This window comes from Rhineura floridana, chromosome 16 (assembly GCF_030035675.1).
Source record: "Rhineura floridana isolate rRhiFlo1 chromosome 16, rRhiFlo1.hap2, whole genome shotgun sequence".
Classification (NCBI taxonomy): Eukaryota; Metazoa; Chordata; class Lepidosauria; order Squamata; family Rhineuridae; genus Rhineura; species Rhineura floridana.
In genome coordinates, this window is record NC_084495.1 from 862034 (window position 1) to 879728 (window position 17695).

The following is a 17695-nucleotide window of genomic DNA, read 5'->3' on the forward strand; positions in this document are numbered from 1 at the left end:
GATTTCACACTATGGTTGTAGATGATTTTTTCTCTACATTTTAAGTGTGCCCTCTTCCTTGGGGTGGTCATGGTACTCTGTTGTTTTCATCTTGAGGGGAGGATAGGCTGAGAGATGGTGAGTAGCACATGGTCACCCAGTATACTTTATACTGCCTAGGAAAATGGCGGCTGAGACGGACGCTCAGTTGGGAGCTCCGCAATTCTTCTAAGAAAGAAAGCAGAAAAGACCTAAACAACTTTATGCCACCGCCTCTTATTATCATCTAATTGCTGTCGCCCCTGTTATTGCTGTTACCTGGTGCCGTCGCGACCCTACTGCCGTGTTACTGCTGGGGTATTGTTGCGGCTCTACATTGCTGGCGCTGCTTCTTGCCGCCTGCCGCTTGCGTGCGGACGTTGCCCGGCACCGCGGCCGCCGTTACGGGCTGTGCCGCTACCCGGAGGATCATCATCACTACGGCCTCGTGCTGCCACTGCAGCCGCCGCCTGCCGCTTGCGTGTGAATGTTACCCGTGGACATCACTGCTTGTGTGCGGGTGCTTCTCGTTGCCGCGGTCGCCATTGTGGGCTGTGTCGTCGCCGCCGCGGGTGTTGCTGTGCTTACGGCCGCTTACGGAAGACTATTGTGCAACCTTGGGCTGCCGCTGTTGCCATCTGCCCGCTGGTGTGCTTCGTCGCTACCTAGGACTCCGCCCCTTCGCCGGGTGTGCTGTCGTCGTCGCCGCCCACTTGTTTATGTGAGAGCTGCAGACGCTGCAGCTGTTATTACGGACTGTGTCGCTGCTGGGTGCCATCGCTGTGACTTTGTACTATCTATGGGCTGGCTTTGCCGCTGTTCGAGACGTCGGGGCCTTATCGTCATCCCGTCACTGTCGTCGCCACTGCCCCATCTTGTGGGTCGTGTCGCCACCCGGATCATCTTCATCACGACCTTGCGTCACCAACACAGCCATTGTTGCTGTTGTTGCCCCCTGCTGGCCGTTGCTGTCTGTTTTGCTGGCTGGCTTTGGATGCATATACCATCTCGCATTGGCATTATTGGGGTTTTATCATCACAACGGCTATCTGCATGGCACTGATACCATCTGTTATTAGTATAGCCATAAAATTAAATAGTGTGCTGGGTGATTGATGTATGATTGTGTAGTAATACATTAGGTTGATTGTATGAGTGTGAATAATTTTGATTCACATTTAAATACTGGAATGTATGGATGTGGAGAATTTTGGGATTTGAATTTTTAGTGCTGCATTCTTAATAGAGCAGCGAGCAGTCTCCGGGGGTTTGTGGTGGATTTTGTTTTTTGTTTTTGTTATTAGTAGGGTAGGCCTGTCCTCCAGGCAACAGGGATAGGGGCATGTGTAAACCAAGGGGGGAGGTGTCAGAGAAGGATGGGGACCAAGTCATACCAAGGTTGGGCAGCAGGCACTGGATTGATGCTAGGGGAGGACCACGTCAGGTTAGAGGAACAAGGGATAGATGCGTAATATCCATCCCCTGTTCCGGGTCTGCCCAAACCCAGAAGTCAACTGGGGGACGCAGGATTCCTACCGACCTTCGACTGCTGCTGTGTAATGCCAGGTCTGTAACGCAAAAAAATCTATCATCCATGATATGATTCTGGATGAGTGTGCAGACCTGGTGTGTATCACAGAAACCTGGTTGGACGAGGCCTCAGCACCCATTCTTGGGGCCATGTGTCCACCAGGTTTCCATTATGCGCAGCAACCGAGGGTCGGAAGGCGGGGAGGGGGTGTGGCAGTCATCTACCAGGAGTCTCTGGTCTTCACCAGGCCTCCGCTCCCAAGGACCAAGTTTGTTGACTGCATGTACTGGAGGTTGGGCCCGAAGGGCAGTTTAGGGATCCTGCTTGTGTACCGCCTGCCCCGCTGCACGGCAGACTCCCTGACCGAGGTGCTTGAGGTGGTCTTGGATGTACGAACGCTGTCCCCAGAATTGTTAGTATTGGGAGACTTCAACGTGCATGCCGAGACCACTCTCATTGGAGCCCCTCGGGATTTCCTAGAAACCATGGCTTCTTGGGAACTGTGCCTTAGTAATACTGAGCCCACACATGTAGCCGGTCATGCTGTCAACCTCGTATTTGTCCTGGGAGTGGAGGGGAGTGGTCTGAAGTTGGGGGCTATTTCTTCGACCCCCATGTCATGGTCAGACCACTATCTGGTGAACTTTGTTCTCTCAATGCCACACACCCTCTGCAGGGGTAAATGACTTATTAAAATGGTCCGCCCCAGGCGCCTGATGGATTCCTGACTGCCCTTGGGGAATTGGAACCTGCTGAAGGTCGCCTGGTCGAAACACTGGTGATGGAATGAGGGAATCACCAGTGCATTAGACCGGGTGGCTCCGAAACGTCCTCTCCCCCTGAATAGAACTCAGACAGCACCGTGGTACACACCCCGGTTGCGTAGTCTGGGACAGGAGGTCAGACGACTAGAACGCCAGTTGCGGAAATCCCATTCTGAAGATGTCCGAACACAGGTTAGAGCAGCAATAGCTGCCTACCAGGTGGCAATAAAGGCAACAAAGAAGGATTTCTTTGCTGCCTCTATTGCATCCGCAGAGTGCTGTCCCAGGAAGCTGTTCCAGGTGGTCCGAAGCCTGGTCGGTCCAGTCGCTCAGGAACCCCTGGAACATTCTAAGGCTTCCTGTGACAAATTGGCAAAGCACTTTGCGGATAAAGTCGAACATCTAAAGAACTCGATTCCATACGCCGTGGATGCGGTAGATGATCCTGAGTTGGCCAGCTGCAATCCGGTTTTATGGGATCTGTTTCGGCCTCTTCCTTCTGAGGATGTGGACAAGGTACTTTCAACTGTAAAGCCTACCACCTGTCTGATTGATCCTGGCCCATCATGGTTCCTTGTGAACTGTAAAGAAAGATTGGGCGAATGGATTAGGGTGGTGGTAAATGCATCCTTGAAGGAGGGTGTAATGCCACCGGCCCTCAAGGAGGCAATTGTAAGACCTATCTTGAAAAAATCCTCCTTGGATCCCCAAGTTTTGAACAACTTTCGCCCTATTTCGAATTTACCATTCTTGGGCAAGATCATTGAGCGAGTGGTGGCAAATCAGCTGTCAGCACACTTGGAGGAAACGGATTATTTGGATCCATACCAATCGGGTTTCAGGACTGGACATGGTACTGAAACAGCCTTGGTCGCTTTGGTTGATGATATGAGGAGGGCTATGGATAGGGGAGAATTCACCTTCCTTGTCCTCCTGGATCTCTCAGCGGCTTTTGATACCGTTGACCACGGTATCCTGTTAGATCGCCTGGGAGGGTTGGGAATAGGAGGCACTGTTTTACAGTGGTTCCGTTCCTTTCTCTCTGACAGGCATCAACAGGTAGCATTGGGGGATGAGATTTCAGACCCTTGGTCTCTCACTTGTGGAGTGCCACAGGGTTCTATTCTCTCTCCCATGCTATTTAACATCTATTTAAAACCGCTGGGTGGCATCATCAGGAGATTTGGGCTGCAGTGTCACCAATATGCTGATGACACGCAGCTCTATCTCTCGTTTAAATCTTCACCGGAGTTGGCTGTGGAGACCTTGTCCAAGTGCCTGGAATCCGTGAGTGGATGGATGGGAAGAAACAGGCTGAAGCTCAATCCTGATAAAACCGAGGTACTGCTTGTGGGTGACGGGAAAGTTGGGTATTGTTGACCTGGAACTCAATGGGGTAAGATTGCCCCTGAAGGATCAGGTCCGCAGCCTCGGGGTTATTCTTGATTCCAAGCTGTCCATGGAGGCTCAGATTTCGGCAGTGAGCCGGGCAGCTTGGTATCAGTTACACCTGATACGGAGGCTGCAACCCTACCTCCCTGCTCATCAGCTCCCACTGGTAGTGCATGCACTGGTCACCTCTCGACTGGACTACTGCAATGCGCTCTACGTGGGGCTACCCTTGAAAACGACCCGGAAACTACAGCTGGTACAAAATGCGGCGGCCCATTTGCTTACAAATAGCCGCCGCCGTGATCACATTACGCCGGTGTTAGTTCATCTACACTGGCTTCCAGTTGCTTTCCGGGCCCAATTCAAGGTGTTGGTATTAACCTTTAAAGCCCTATACGGTCTCGGCCCAGTTTACCTGAAGGAGCACCTCCAGTACCACCAACTTAGCCGCCTGACTAGATCAGCCACGCAGGGCCTTCTCTCAGTACCACCAACGAAAACAGCTAGGTTGGTGGGAACTAGGGAGAGGGCATTTTCAGTGGCGGCCCCCACTCTCTGGAACTCCCTCCCGTTCGATCTTCGACATGCCCCTTCCCTGGATGCATTCCGCCGAGCATTAAAAACCTGGCTCTTTGGACAGGCCTTCGGGACCTCCGGGGTGGGCTAAGCTTTTATCACTATTACTGAACGCCCGTTGTTTACATACTGTTTTATGCTGTAATTTAATCCTTTATTGTCGACTGTATTGTATTGCTATGTATTTTAAATTGTATTTTAAATTGTATTTTACTGGAATTTAATTGTGTACGTCGCCTAGAGTGGCTTTGGCCAGATAGGCGACACAAAAATTAAATTATTATTATTATTATTATTATTATTATTATAGCTCATTTCCATTTTGAAAAATTAATTAAAACGATTTACATGCAGGCAAAGTTGATTAAGTAGATCAACACATTTAAAGCACATCCAACTCACATTTAAAGCCCATGACTTCGCCTAAAGAATCCTGGGAAGTGTAGTTTCCCCCTCACAGTTATAGTTCTCACCACCCTTAACAAATGAAAATTCCCATGATTCTGTGGTGGGATTCATATGCTTCAAATGGGTGTTGAATGTACTATAAATAAATGTTGTAGGTATGATGTGCATTCAAGAGTGAATTGCAAAGAAAATTTTTAAAAGATACTTTTTTGAACAGGGGGAGGGTTGTAGCTCATAGTTAGGGCATATGCTTAGCCTTGTATGGCATGGGACCACAATACCTGATGCAACGCCTCTCCCGATATGAACCTACTCGTACACTGCGCTCAGCATCGAAGGCCCTCCTCCGGGTGCCTACTCAGAGAGAAGCCCGGAAGGTGACGACAAGAAAAAGGGCCTTCTCAGTGGTGGCCCCCGAATTATGGAATACTCTTCCTGATTACATGCGCCTGGTGCCAACATTATTATCTTTCCGGCGCCAGGTAAAAACCTTCCTCTTCTCCCAGGCATTTTAGTATTTTAGCTTTTTAGCATTCTAGCATTTCTGCATTTCTGCATTTTAGTATTTAATATGCATTTAATATGTGTTTAATTATCTGGAAAAAAAAATTGATAGATATATTTCTTAAAGAATTGAAACCTCTCTTTGACTTTTTGTGGAAAGAATAAAGTAATGTTTATGAGATTTGATGATTAAGTAAGATAACTACTGGAGGAAAGTGATTTTATAATATGACTTAAGAGACAGGATTGTTATATATTATAGACTTATAACTGATTTGATCTTTGACAAATGGGAAGTCAATATTTTACTCTTTATTTTTTATTTTTGTTTTTTTTTTCTTTTTTTCTTTTTGTTTAACTATTTTTGATTTTGTTTTTTGTCTTCGAATGTTTTATGATTTCGTCTTGTATGTTTTATGAAAATCTGAATAAAAATTATTGAAAAAAAAAAATATGTGTTTAATTATGTCTTAACATTTGTATAATTAACTTATTTTAATTGATATGTGGTTTTTAATTGTATGTTACTGGTTTTGTTTGTTGTAAACTGCCCAGAGAGCTTCGGCTATGGGGCGGTATATAAATTTAATAAATAAATAAATACAAGGTCCAAAATTCAATTCCTGGAAAAGACTATTGCCTGGAATCCTGGACAGCCAATATTAGTCCATGTCATGAGTACTGAGTTAGATGGTACAAAGTGGCCTGAGTCAGTATAAGGAAGATTCCTTGGTTCCTAAAATTTGGAAGAGACTCAAGGGCCACAGTGACCCCAACATTTATTGATGTATTTTTATTTACAACATTTATATACCGCTTTAGTGTAAAAAATCTCAAAGGTGTTTACAGAAAGACTTAAAACAATAAAATTATTGGCAAAAGCGTTAAGGACAGATATTTTAAAAAGTTCAAAATAATAAAACCAACAATGAGTTAAAAACAGATTTAAAAACACAATAGCTTCTACATGCCTGGCGAGGCTTGCCTCAAGAAAACTGATTTTAGCAGGTGCTGAAAAGAGGCGTCTGCCTAATGTCAATAGGCAAGGAGTTCCAAAGCATAGGTGCTGCCACTTTACAGGACTGATTTCTTACAAGGGCAGAACAAGTACTATGTGGCACCCATAACATGGAAAGCACAGCTTGAACTTGTCCTTTTAGCAAATCAGCAACCAATGCCGATTTCAGAGCAGAGTTATTACCGTATATTCCGGCGTATAAGACGACTGGGCGTATAAGACGACCCCCAACTTTTCCAGTTAAAATATAGAGTTTGGGATATACTCGCCGTATAAGACTACCCCTGCTTATGACATGCAGGTACTTAGCAGGAAAACTGTCACTTACAAACATAAGGCTGTTTGTCATCAAACATGTAAACATAAAACAGTGCAAGTGGATTAAACTTTTCCTAATTCACTCTAAAGCTGAAAGGAAGGAAATTCCCTAACGGCTCTCAGGGAGACCGCGGCTGCGGCTCCTTTCGTTTTTTCCCCCAGTAAATTGCCTACGGCTTTCAGGGAGGCTGCGGCTGCGGCTCCTTTTGTTCTCTGGCGGCTGATGGAGCTCTAATCAGGAGCTTGCGATCGCGGCTTCCTGGCCCGCTCCGCGGCATTTTTTCCTGACTTCTTCGGCTTACTTACATAAGGAGCCTGTACATACGGCTTCCTTTGCCTCCTGAAGCTCAGTGACGTTACGGGAGACCGCGGCTGTGGCTCTCCCATCCCTACATAAAAAGCCTGTGCATACGGCTTCCTTTGCCTCCTGAAGCTCAGTGACGTTACGGGAGACTGCGGCTGCGGTTCTCCCCCCCCTCAGCAAGCCACCTAGAATTAACTGAGAGCTTGCGGCTGCTGCTCTCAGTATTGCTGCCACTTTACCTTTTTCACGGCAGCTCCAGAGTCTGCAGCTGCGGCTCTGTGTCAGAGCCCCTATCTGGGGGGGTTGCTCCGCCTCCCCTGGCTCGTCTGCGGCATCTTAAGCCTACCGCAACTGCCTTTAGAGCCCGCAGCTGCGGCTCATTCTTTCCCTTGTTTGCTGAGCCCAATCGTGCAAAAGGCTTGGAAGTTTCAGCACCCGCCTTATAAGACGACACCCGGCGTATAAGACGACACCCGACTTTTGAGAAGATTTTCCTGGGTTAAAAAGTCATCTTATACGCCGGAATATACGGTATGTGCTGATAGGATCTCACTCATGTTAGCAATTGTGCTGCAGCATTCTGCGTTAACTGCAGTCCCCAGGTCAGGTTGTGCTGCATGGGGATTTCTGTGACCTTGGCTGACTGGCTGCTAGGTTTTTTTTAGTTTGGGTTCTTGGTTATGAATCCTGACTGGTTGTGGGATGCAGAGTTTTCTGCCTTATTCATAGGAATCTTGTTGTGGTTGGTATGGTATTGCATTTAGGAAAGTGTTACTGGCTTTTGTGTTGTTGTTTTTTCTATTTGCATTTCACTTATCTTTAACCTCACTCTGTTACAGCCATAGAAGCAACAGCAGTGGTTCCATGTGCACAGGACAACCCCCTTAAACCCATTGATGATGCAGGGGCATCAAATATTTGCAGTTAGTGTAATATCATATTACACTAATGAGGTGGCCAAGTGGTTTTTCTGTTTGTGACCAGTAGTGCAGTAGCAAATTAAAAAGTGCAGGGTCTCTTCATGATAGTCACAGCCATGCCCCTCCTTCTTTTTTTGCTGCTGGGTTGAGAATAAGATCCTTTTTAATGCCTTCTCCTATAACAACAGACGTCCCTAGCTCAGTGCTGACTGACAAGATTTCAGTTAAGGATCTCTCCCAGCCCTTATTGGAGAAGCTGGGTATTGAATGTGGGGACTTTTGCATGCAAAGCATGTTCTCTACCACTAAGCCATGACCCTCTTGTAAAGATAAAGGCATTCTTGATGGTAATATAACATTTAAAATACACTGCTGAACTATTTCTGTTACTGCTGGTGCTAATTTGCACAGGATCCCATCTCTTACCTCCCGGATTAAAAAGCAGGGAAATTCACTAAGAGGAAAAAAACCTTGCGGTTTAAGAATGTACCTATAGCCCACAGCTATTTCTATCAAACTTTAAAAAGCAGGGAAATTGGGCAGCTATAGTGAATGCACCAGGGGAGCAGGAGACCTGACCTCCTCTCTGAGATATTGGACTGCCCTACAAATTGGTCAAAATGCAAACACCATTTGGGTTGGTCTTTCACAGTCCAATCCACTTCCTGTGTAGCTTGGAAGAATTTGGTAATGTCCCTCTGAGCATATGGTGAGTGGTGGCAACACCTGCAATCAGCCCAAATAACAGAAACAAGACATGTGCTGTGCTGATCTTGTTTTAGCAGGGAGGAAGCAACATTATTCAGACAGTTGATACCGTTGAGATGGTCACTTTGAATATGTCTGATTTCCTTTGCAATTTTAGTGAAGTTTCCTATAGGAAATCATTTTCTTTTGTTTCTATTTCTGCAAATATGTGAAGTACAGCCACACTTTGCAAAATTTACACTAAAAAAACTACAAACAATAATGGCACTGACTTCTGCAGAATAGTCTCCAGTGGACCTCAGGAGTGTCTCAGTTTGCACAAGATAAAACAGTGGGAGGTGAAATATATTCTAACAAAATGCTAGGTGTGCTCTATGTTTTTAATTGACCGTGCCCACCTTGCCTTAAATGAAGTGGTTTAAACATAGCAGGCTGAAAACATGCATCCTCTTTTCCCCAACAGCTAGAGTCACTGCTGAAGTAGCAACATATTAGAATTAGTCTGATTTTACATCAAGCTACAGTTTCAGATTCAACTGTTAAAGCACCCAAAATAGAAATAGAACATAACCTCCAATTTGAAACACAAAAGGCTCTCTTCACCATCATATGACACTGATCACTAAAAAGGCTTTGAAATTAATAAAGATAAATTTGACACAGATTTCTGGGATGAATAATGAGGAAAATAAAATGTTCTAGTTTAGATTCTCTGTACAAACAGTAGTAACACAGACAAGAAGCAAAGTAAGAAGAACACCAACAAACATATAAAAATATAATTCTCTGTCTTTGGAGATTGCAGGTGTTGCCACCACTCACCATATGCTCAGAGGCACATGTTACCAAATTCTTCCAAGCTACACAGGAAGTGGATTGGACTGTGAAAGACCAACCCAAATGGTGTTTGCATTTTGACCAATTTGTAGGGCAGTCCGATATCCCAGAGAGGAGTTCAGATCTCCTGCTCCCCTGGTGCATTCACTATAGCTGCCCAATTTCCCTGCTTTTTAAAGTTTGATAGAAATAGCTGTGGGCAGAGCTTGGAAGTAACTAGTTACAAGCAACGAATTACTTGTAATTCATTACTTTTTTGAATAACGAGTGGGTAATTCCTTTACATTTTGATTGTAATAGAACTAGGAGTAATTTTACTACTTTTGTGGAGTAATTGTAACGTTTCCAGAATTACTTTTGGGCATTACTTGGGGGGGAGCAGGGGAAGTCTTCTGCTCCTCTGATTTGTGGATGAAAATCATGTGCCTCAAACTGGGCTTCTGTGCATTGTCGCTCTTTCCTCATGCTCTGTGGATGGGCAGGAGGCAATGAGGGAGGAGGCAGAGAGTGAGACGGGGTGGAGTAGCGAAAACAATTATTTAAAAAAAACGGATGGTGGTGGTGAAGAATGGAGTGGAAGGAAAAAGGAACCGGAGGTCAAGAACATGGATAAAGGAGGAGAAGGAGGCCGCAGCAGAATGGAGATAAAGAACTGTGGAGGTGAAAGATGACAGTGTGTGTGTGTGTGCGTGCGTGCGTGTGTGTGTGTGTGTGAGAGAGAGAGAGAGAGAGAGCGCATACTGTGTTTGCACTTGGCACACAAAGTGGCCTCCACCACCCTGTCTGGCTACTGTGCTGCATTTGCAGTATTTTAACTTTTTTGCATCTCAGGGGAAAATGTTTGCTTGGGTTACTATTTTATGAATGGCTGCCCATGACAGATGTAAAAAGGGAACTTCTTGGAGAGGGGGCTGTCTTGGAATTAATTTGATTTGAACCCACAGGATATATTTCCATTGATGATATGTATCATTTGGTTTAATTGAAATGCATCATAGTATAGCTGTAGATTAGGCATAGCTAAACCACCTTTGTTTCGGTCTATATAATGCAGATTTAAGAAGTCTGCTACACTTTCCACAATGAACAAAATCATTGAGTAGCATTTGCCAGGTGTTTATACTTTTGTCTTTTATGTGGATAGGCAGGGTTTGGAACAAAAATATTTTGGAAGAATAGACATCTTGACCGCCGCTATCCTTCCTAACCAGGAGAGATTAAGGCATTTCCAAGAATATAACTCATTTAATTGTAAATATTACCAAAATTTCTTCCATGCTATTGGTTGAGGTCTTTTGGAATAATTACTCCAAGGTAACGAAAATATAGCATGGAACCCCAATGGATGGTCCAAAAATTTGATATCTCTCCCATTTAGGCATATTTAGAGGGAGGACTGGCAACTTAGAATAATTAATTTCCAGGCCTGCCACTTTATGGAAATCTTCTAGGACTGTCTTTAACGGTGATAGAGCCTTCAGTGGGTCTCTCAGCATTAAGAGCATGTCGTCGGTGAATAAATTAATTCTGTGCTCTACTCCCCTAACACTCAGTTTATTTCCGTATGGGATCTAATATTATTTGCCAGTACTTCAATAACAAGTGCAAACAGCAGGGGTGACAATGGGCACCCCTTGTTTGTGCCTCTACAAAGCTTAATACTTGAGGAGTCTAGCCCATTGATGCCTATTATCACCTTTGACTCTGAATAACACTGGTGGATGAGATGTAAACATTTCTCCCCAAAATTCATGTCATATAACATTCTAGGAAGCTCCATTCTATCCTATCAAAGGCCTTAAAAGCATATAGCGATATCAGGGCTGCCTTCATTTTCTTATTGGTAATCTCATGGACTATGTTTAATAACACCCTTTGAATGGAGTCCACTATGTTACATTGCGGAATGAAACCCATCTGGTCTGGGGAGATATAGTTCCCAATAAACACATTTAAACGAGCTACCATAACTGCAGACAATAATTTTGTGTCTATGTTGATTAGGATGTCAGTCTATACGAGCCTACTATAGTGGGGTCTTTGCCTGGTTTCAATACCACTGCAAGCCTGGAGTGCTGCCATGTTTCTGGTATCCTGCCCCCTGATAATATGACATTGAGCAGTTTAGTGAGCCAAGGTATTAACTCATTACTGAAGGCTTTGTAAAATTCTCCTGAGAAGCCGTCAGGCCCCGGAGACTTCCCAGTCTTGAGTTGTTGTTTTTAATGCCTCTCACTTCATCTTCAGACACTAGACCTTGCAAGAATTCCCTGTGCTCCTCTGGCAGTCGGCTTATCTTAGTAGCATTTAGATATTTTTGTATAGCAGTGACATCAGGTCTATCTGAGGAGTACAGGGAGGTATAAAAGTTCATGAACTCCTGCATAATGTCTCTAGGGTTTGAGAGCAGATCCCCCCTTTTATTGTATATGCTACATATGTTTCTTGAGTGCTTCCTTTTGAGTGCATGGGTCAACAGTTTAGAGGACTTATCCCCAAACTCATAGCACTTACTTCTGGTGTGAGCCATTCGAGTGTAAATTTTCCCTGTCTCCAGGCATTGTAATTCTGTGCTTTTTGCTACTAATTGACTATAGACCTTCTTAGACAATGTTTTTTTAAAATGTCATCAAGAATACCTATATATTTTATTAATACTTCTGTTTTGCTTTCTCGTATTTTTCTCAATCTGACTCTCTCATTATTGCTATGGCCACGTGCCACTGACTTCATTGCATCCCATAGTACATGTGTTCCCATGCCTGGTGTGTCATTCTCCTGGAAGTAATGCTGTATCACCTGTTTAATGTTGGCTCGAGATACTGCATCAGCAAGTATCTCCGTTGGGAAGTACCATCTTCAAGATCTCTTGGTACAATCTGCCCAGCCAAAGTCTAGCAAAACTGGCACGTGATCAGACACTGTGATGGTATCGATGGCCAATTGTGAGATCATAAATCTGTTGATGCGAATAGGTAATTGATGCATGAAAAAGACTGATACCTGAAAGAGAAGAATGTGTAGTCATGTGTGGTAGGATGTTTCTCCTTCCATGTATCTATCAGGCCATGATTGCTAAAGAGTTTTTTAGTCTTGATCCTTGTTTTGTGGGTTTCGCTATAGGGGTGCTCCTAGCAATGGTTTTATCGAGGCATGCATTCAAATCACCTCCTAGGATGATTGCTCCTTGATGAAATAGTTGAGAGACAGCATCTTTTATAAATTGTTCTTGCTCTGTTTTGGGGCCATAAATTGAGCCTAACATTAGCTGAAGCAGACCAAGTGAGCTTCTGACAAATAGGTAGCGCCCTTGTGGATCTGCCAAAGAGATCTGCCAAAGAGGGCACGTTTTGGCCAACAGTATAGCTACACCTCGTGCCTTGGAGGTACCTGAGCATAATACTGGTTGCCTAGCCAAGAGCTCTTGAGCAATTTAACTTTAGGCTTGCAATGTTGATGGGTTTCTAGCAGTAGCAGCACGTCTGGTCGTTTTCGTTTAAGCAGCGCTTCTATTCAGGCCTGTTTCACAACATTGCCAAGACCACTGACATTAAATGATAGGACTCTCAAGTCGAAAGATTCTTGCCTAGCCATTATGATTCCTGCACCTGGTGAACGCCTCTATTTAACGTAGCAAGGAATGTTGCAACTCTCCACACTGAACCAAAAGCAACTATGAATTGAAGGACCATCGAACTTGGTTCCAAACTAAATTTACTATGCCTAGCAAGATGATACCTGCCTTCTGAGCAGGTATTGTAGGTCTGTTTGGGGGCTCGACCACATCTCTCAGCTTCTCCCAAAATGATGGGGGTAGCATAGTTACTTTATTATTTTTTTTAAAAGGTGGGGGGGAATCCAATAAATCCCTCCCAACTATGGGACAGTTGATGTCAGCCTTTATAAATTGTTGCATGAAGGCAGCTTTATGATGTAGTTCAAAAAACTGTCTTGTCTATGTGGGAAATAGAATGAGTCAGTAGCAGTCACTGTAAATAGATGGGATTATTAGATCTTTACTTTTTCCCCTTTCATTTCCTCTGACCCTGCCATGAAAGCCTGTTATCTCTATTGTCTTCTCTTCCTGCCCTTGAATTAATCATTTCAGGTACAGCTACTTTAAGCTCCATGAACAGGTGCTTCACAGAAATGAGGGGATTGGTAAAAAGAAAGCTGAAAAACAAAGTCCAGAGGGTCACATCACTCAAAAATGCTTGGAAGTTGTTTAAAAACACTATATTAGAAGCTCAACTGGAGTGCATACCGCAGATCAGAAAAGGTACTGCCAGGGCCAAGAAGATGCCAGCATGGTTAACGAGCAAAGTCAAGGAAGCTCTTAGAGGCAAAAAGCCTACCTTCAGAAAATGGAAGTCTTGTCCGAATGAACAAAATAAAAAGGAACACAAACTCTGGCAAAAGAAATTCAAGAAGACAATAAGGGATGCTAAAAAAGAATTTGAGGAGCACATTGCTAAGAACATAAAAACCAACAACAAAAAATTCTATAAATACATTCAAAGCAGGAGACCATCTAGGGAGGCGATTGGACCCTTGGATGATAAGGGAGTCAAAGGTGTACTAAAGAACGATAAGGAGATTGCAGAGAAGCTAAATGAATTCTTTGCATCTGTCTTCACAGTGGAAGATATAGGGCAGATCCCTGAACCTGAACCAACATTTGCAGGAAGGGATTCTGAGGAACTGAGACAAATAGTGGTAATGAGAGAGGAAGTTCTAGGCTTAATGGACAATATAAAAACTGACGAATCACCGGGCCCGGATGGCATCCACCCGAGAGTTCTCAAAGAACTCAGATGTGAAATTGCTGATCTGCTAACTAAAATATGTAACTTGTCCCTCAGGTCCTCCTCCGTGCCTGAGGACTGGAAAGTGGCAAATGCCCGCTGTCAAGAGTTTGCACAGCACTTTGCAGATAAAGTCGCTCAGATTCATTCCGACTTAGACGCTATAATTGATACAGTCTCAGGGGATGTAACTTTGGCTCCTGTCTGTCCAGTAATGATGGATTCTTTTCAATTTGTACAGCCCGAGAATGTGGACAAGATCCTTGGAGAGGTGAGAGCCACCACATGTCTGCTAGACCCTTGCCCTTCCTGGCTTATAAAAAGTGCCAGAGAGGGACTGGCTGAGTGGGTGGGGGGAGTGGTTAATGCCTCCTTACACCAAGGCAGAGTTCCAGGTTGCCTAAAGGAGGCAGTTGTAAGGCCTTTGTTAAAAAAAGCCCTCCCTGGACCCCTCCATAATGGATAATTACCGGCCAGTGTCCAATATTCCATTTTTGGGTAAGGTAATAGAGCGTGTGGTGGCCTCCCAGCTCCAGGGATTCTTGGATGAAACAGATTATCTGGATCCATTTCAATCTGGTTTCAGGCCTGGTTATGGGACGGAGATGGCTTTGGTCGCCTTGGTGGACGACCTACGCAGAGAACTGGACAGGGGGAGTGTATCCCTGTTCGTTCTGCTGGACCTCTCAGCGGTTTTTGATACCATCGACCATAGTATTCTTCTGGGCCGCATTGCTGGGATGGGACTTAGGGGCACTGTTTTGCAGTGGCTCCATTCCTTCCTGGAGGGACGAACCCAGAAAGTGGTGCTGGGGGATTCCTGTTCAACCCCTTGGCCATTGACCTGTGGGGTCCCTCAGGGCTCAGTTTTATCCCCTATGCTATTTAACATCTACATGAAACCGCTGGGAGAGGTTGTCCGGGGGTTTGGGGTTCGGTGTCATCAGTATGCTGATGACACCCAACTCTATGTCTCCTTTCCACCTAATTCCAAGGAAGCTGTCTTGGTTTTAAACCAGTGTCTGGCATCAGTGGTGGACTGGATGAGGGTGAACAAATTGAAGCTTAATCCAGACAAGACAGAGGTGCTCCTGGTCAGTCGTAAGGCGAATCAGGGAATAGGGATAAGAACATAAGAAGAACAAATGCGGCCGCATTTGGAATACTGTGTACAGTTCTGGTCGCCTCATCTCAAAAAGGATATTCTAGAGTTGGAAAAGGTTCAGAAGAGGGCAACCAGAATGATCAAGGGGATGGAGCGACTCCCTTACGAGGAAAGGTTGCAGCATTTGGGGCTTTTTAGTTTAGAGAAAAGGCGGGTCAGAGGAGACATGATAGAAGTGTATAAAATTATGCATGGCATTGAGAAAGTGGATAGAGAAAAGTTCTTCTCCCTCATAATACTAGAACTCATGGACATTCAAAGAAGCTGAATGTTGGAAGATTCAGGACAGACAAAAGGAAGTACTTCTTTACTCAGCGCATAGTTAAACTATGGAATTTGCTCCCACAAGATGCAGTAATGGCCACCAGCTTGGATGGCTTTAAAAGAAGATTAGACAAATTCATGGAGGACAGGGCTATCAATGGCTACTAGCCATGATGGCTGTGCTCTGCCACCCTAGTCAGAGGCAGCATGCTTCTGAAAACCAGTTGCCGGAAGCCTCAGGAGGGGAGAGTGTTCTTGCACTCGGGTCCTGCTTGCGGGCTTCCCCCAGGCACCTGGTTGGCCACTGTGAGAACAGGATGCTGGACTAGATGGGCCACTGGCCTGATCCAGCAGGCTCTTCTTATGTTCTTAGGGTGCCTCTGGCTTTCATGGGTGGTCTGTGCTATTGGAGCATGGAGGGGGTGGAGTTTTTGTTGGTCTTGGGGCCCAAGGGGATCCCCGTTCCTCCCACCTGCTGGAGCCAGCCCTTTGCCTCCTTGTAATGTCAGGTGTCCATGTGGTTCATTCTGCCTCTCAGCTCATACAGAGGAATTTTGTGCTGGACATGCACCATGTTCACTTGCTCTTGGCGACCGAGTCAGACAACCTTTTCTTCATATACAGTCTGGTTGCTCGCAGCAGTTGTCCATTGCTGGTTATTATGAGGTTCAAACCAGGAGTCCTGCAGATAAGGCCCTGAGTTCCCCTCTTCCTGTGCGTCTAGGCTGGCTGGCCAGAGGTGGGAGCTACAAGCAATTACTCCTGGCTAGGGAGGAAAGTCAGACAATGCCAAAGGGCCAATCTGGTTCCACCATCAGCTATAAAGCTCCTGGTTTCAGGTTGCCATCCCTCTGTTCAGACAACGTTGTCACTCAGGGAGGCCAGCAGGGTCTATCACTAGTAGGTGACTGAACTTCCAGCATATTGCCTTCTTGCTACTGTCTGCCTGAACATCTGGTCATTCTGTCTTTTGGGTCCTTGATGTCAAAACACCTTCCACCAACCTGGTGTAGTCTAAATGCTTTGGATTACAACTCCCATCAGCCCTAACTCATGCTGGCTGGGGCTGATGGGAATTGGTTCAAAACTTCTGGAGGGTACCAGGTTGGCAAAGGCTACTTTTAGATCAATGGGTGGGAAAAGCCTGGTTGGATGAGGAGGTCACAAATTAGCAGAAGTTCATGCATCTTTTGGGGAAACAGCCATGTAGACTCAATTGTGCGTCGTCAGTGGCTTGCACAAAGAAGCTTAATAATAAACATTGTTAAATGGATTCCCCATGAAAAGGAGGAAACAGGAAGCATCCGATGGAAATTTCAAAGCAGGAGAATCAGTCTCCAAGATGCTGAAGAGCAACATTTTTTATTTATGCCCAATGTGCTTTGGGCCAAAAGGGCCATTCCAGAAAAAAAGACAAAACTACAATTAATAAACTGTAGTTAAAACATTGAAGAAAACCTTTAAAATGCAATCTCAAAAGTCACATATTTATACAATCCTCATTATCTTTCCATTATTAACGTCATTCTCATAAAGACTCTTGACAGTAACTCTGACAATGTTGCTTTTTCCATATACAGTAACAGACACAATAACTAACCTGTTTCCTTGCAAACAGCTTAAAACCATCCATTTTAACGTCATTGCAAGACAAAACTAGGGGAAACACAGCAAAATGCACGAATGAATACTTTAGGCAAAAAACTCAAATATCATCATTAGTAAAAAGGTTAGGGAACATCACTACATAGCCAATTATATAATTTGCTCTAGGTAAAAACTGCAGTTTTGCAGTAAAAACTGAACTCCCAATTTCCTATGAAGTATTATCTTACAACTCTTCTACCTGACATAGTCTTAAAAATTATTAACATGGGGCAGGGGGAATCTAATACTTCATTCAGATCTCGCGGGGCTATGATTTTCAAAATCCACTACTTCTCTTTTTTTAAGTAACAAGAAATCATTTGCTTGATTGGCTTTCCTAGCCACCCAGAACTGTAATCCTGCTGTCTCAGAAGTGGCTAACTGGAGGGCACCAATCATCCTCTGCCTGTCCTTGAACCTTATATTGCAAAGGCATTCTCCTAGTCTTCTTGTTAGCATCCTGGATGTTTTATCCCCATAAAATATCTTATGGGGATGTCAGCTCCTTTGGTTGTG

General features: G+C 44.6%; 1 long non-coding RNA gene across 4 annotated transcripts in view; it reads left to right on the top strand.

Moving 5' to 3' along the window:
- The window catches only part of LOC133371271 (uncharacterized), a 53252-nt gene that overhangs the window by 18896 nt on the left and 16661 nt on the right, over positions 1 to 17695 (top strand). Inside the window, exon 5 of one of the 4 annotated variants that reach the window (XR_009759292.1) lies at positions 160 to 5469. The exons of the other annotated variants lie outside the window; for them this stretch is intronic. This is a non-coding gene — a long non-coding RNA (uncharacterized LOC133371271). Of the gene's footprint in view, positions 1 to 159; positions 5470 to 17695 lie in introns of those variants that run through there. 4 annotated transcript variants of the gene reach the window in all.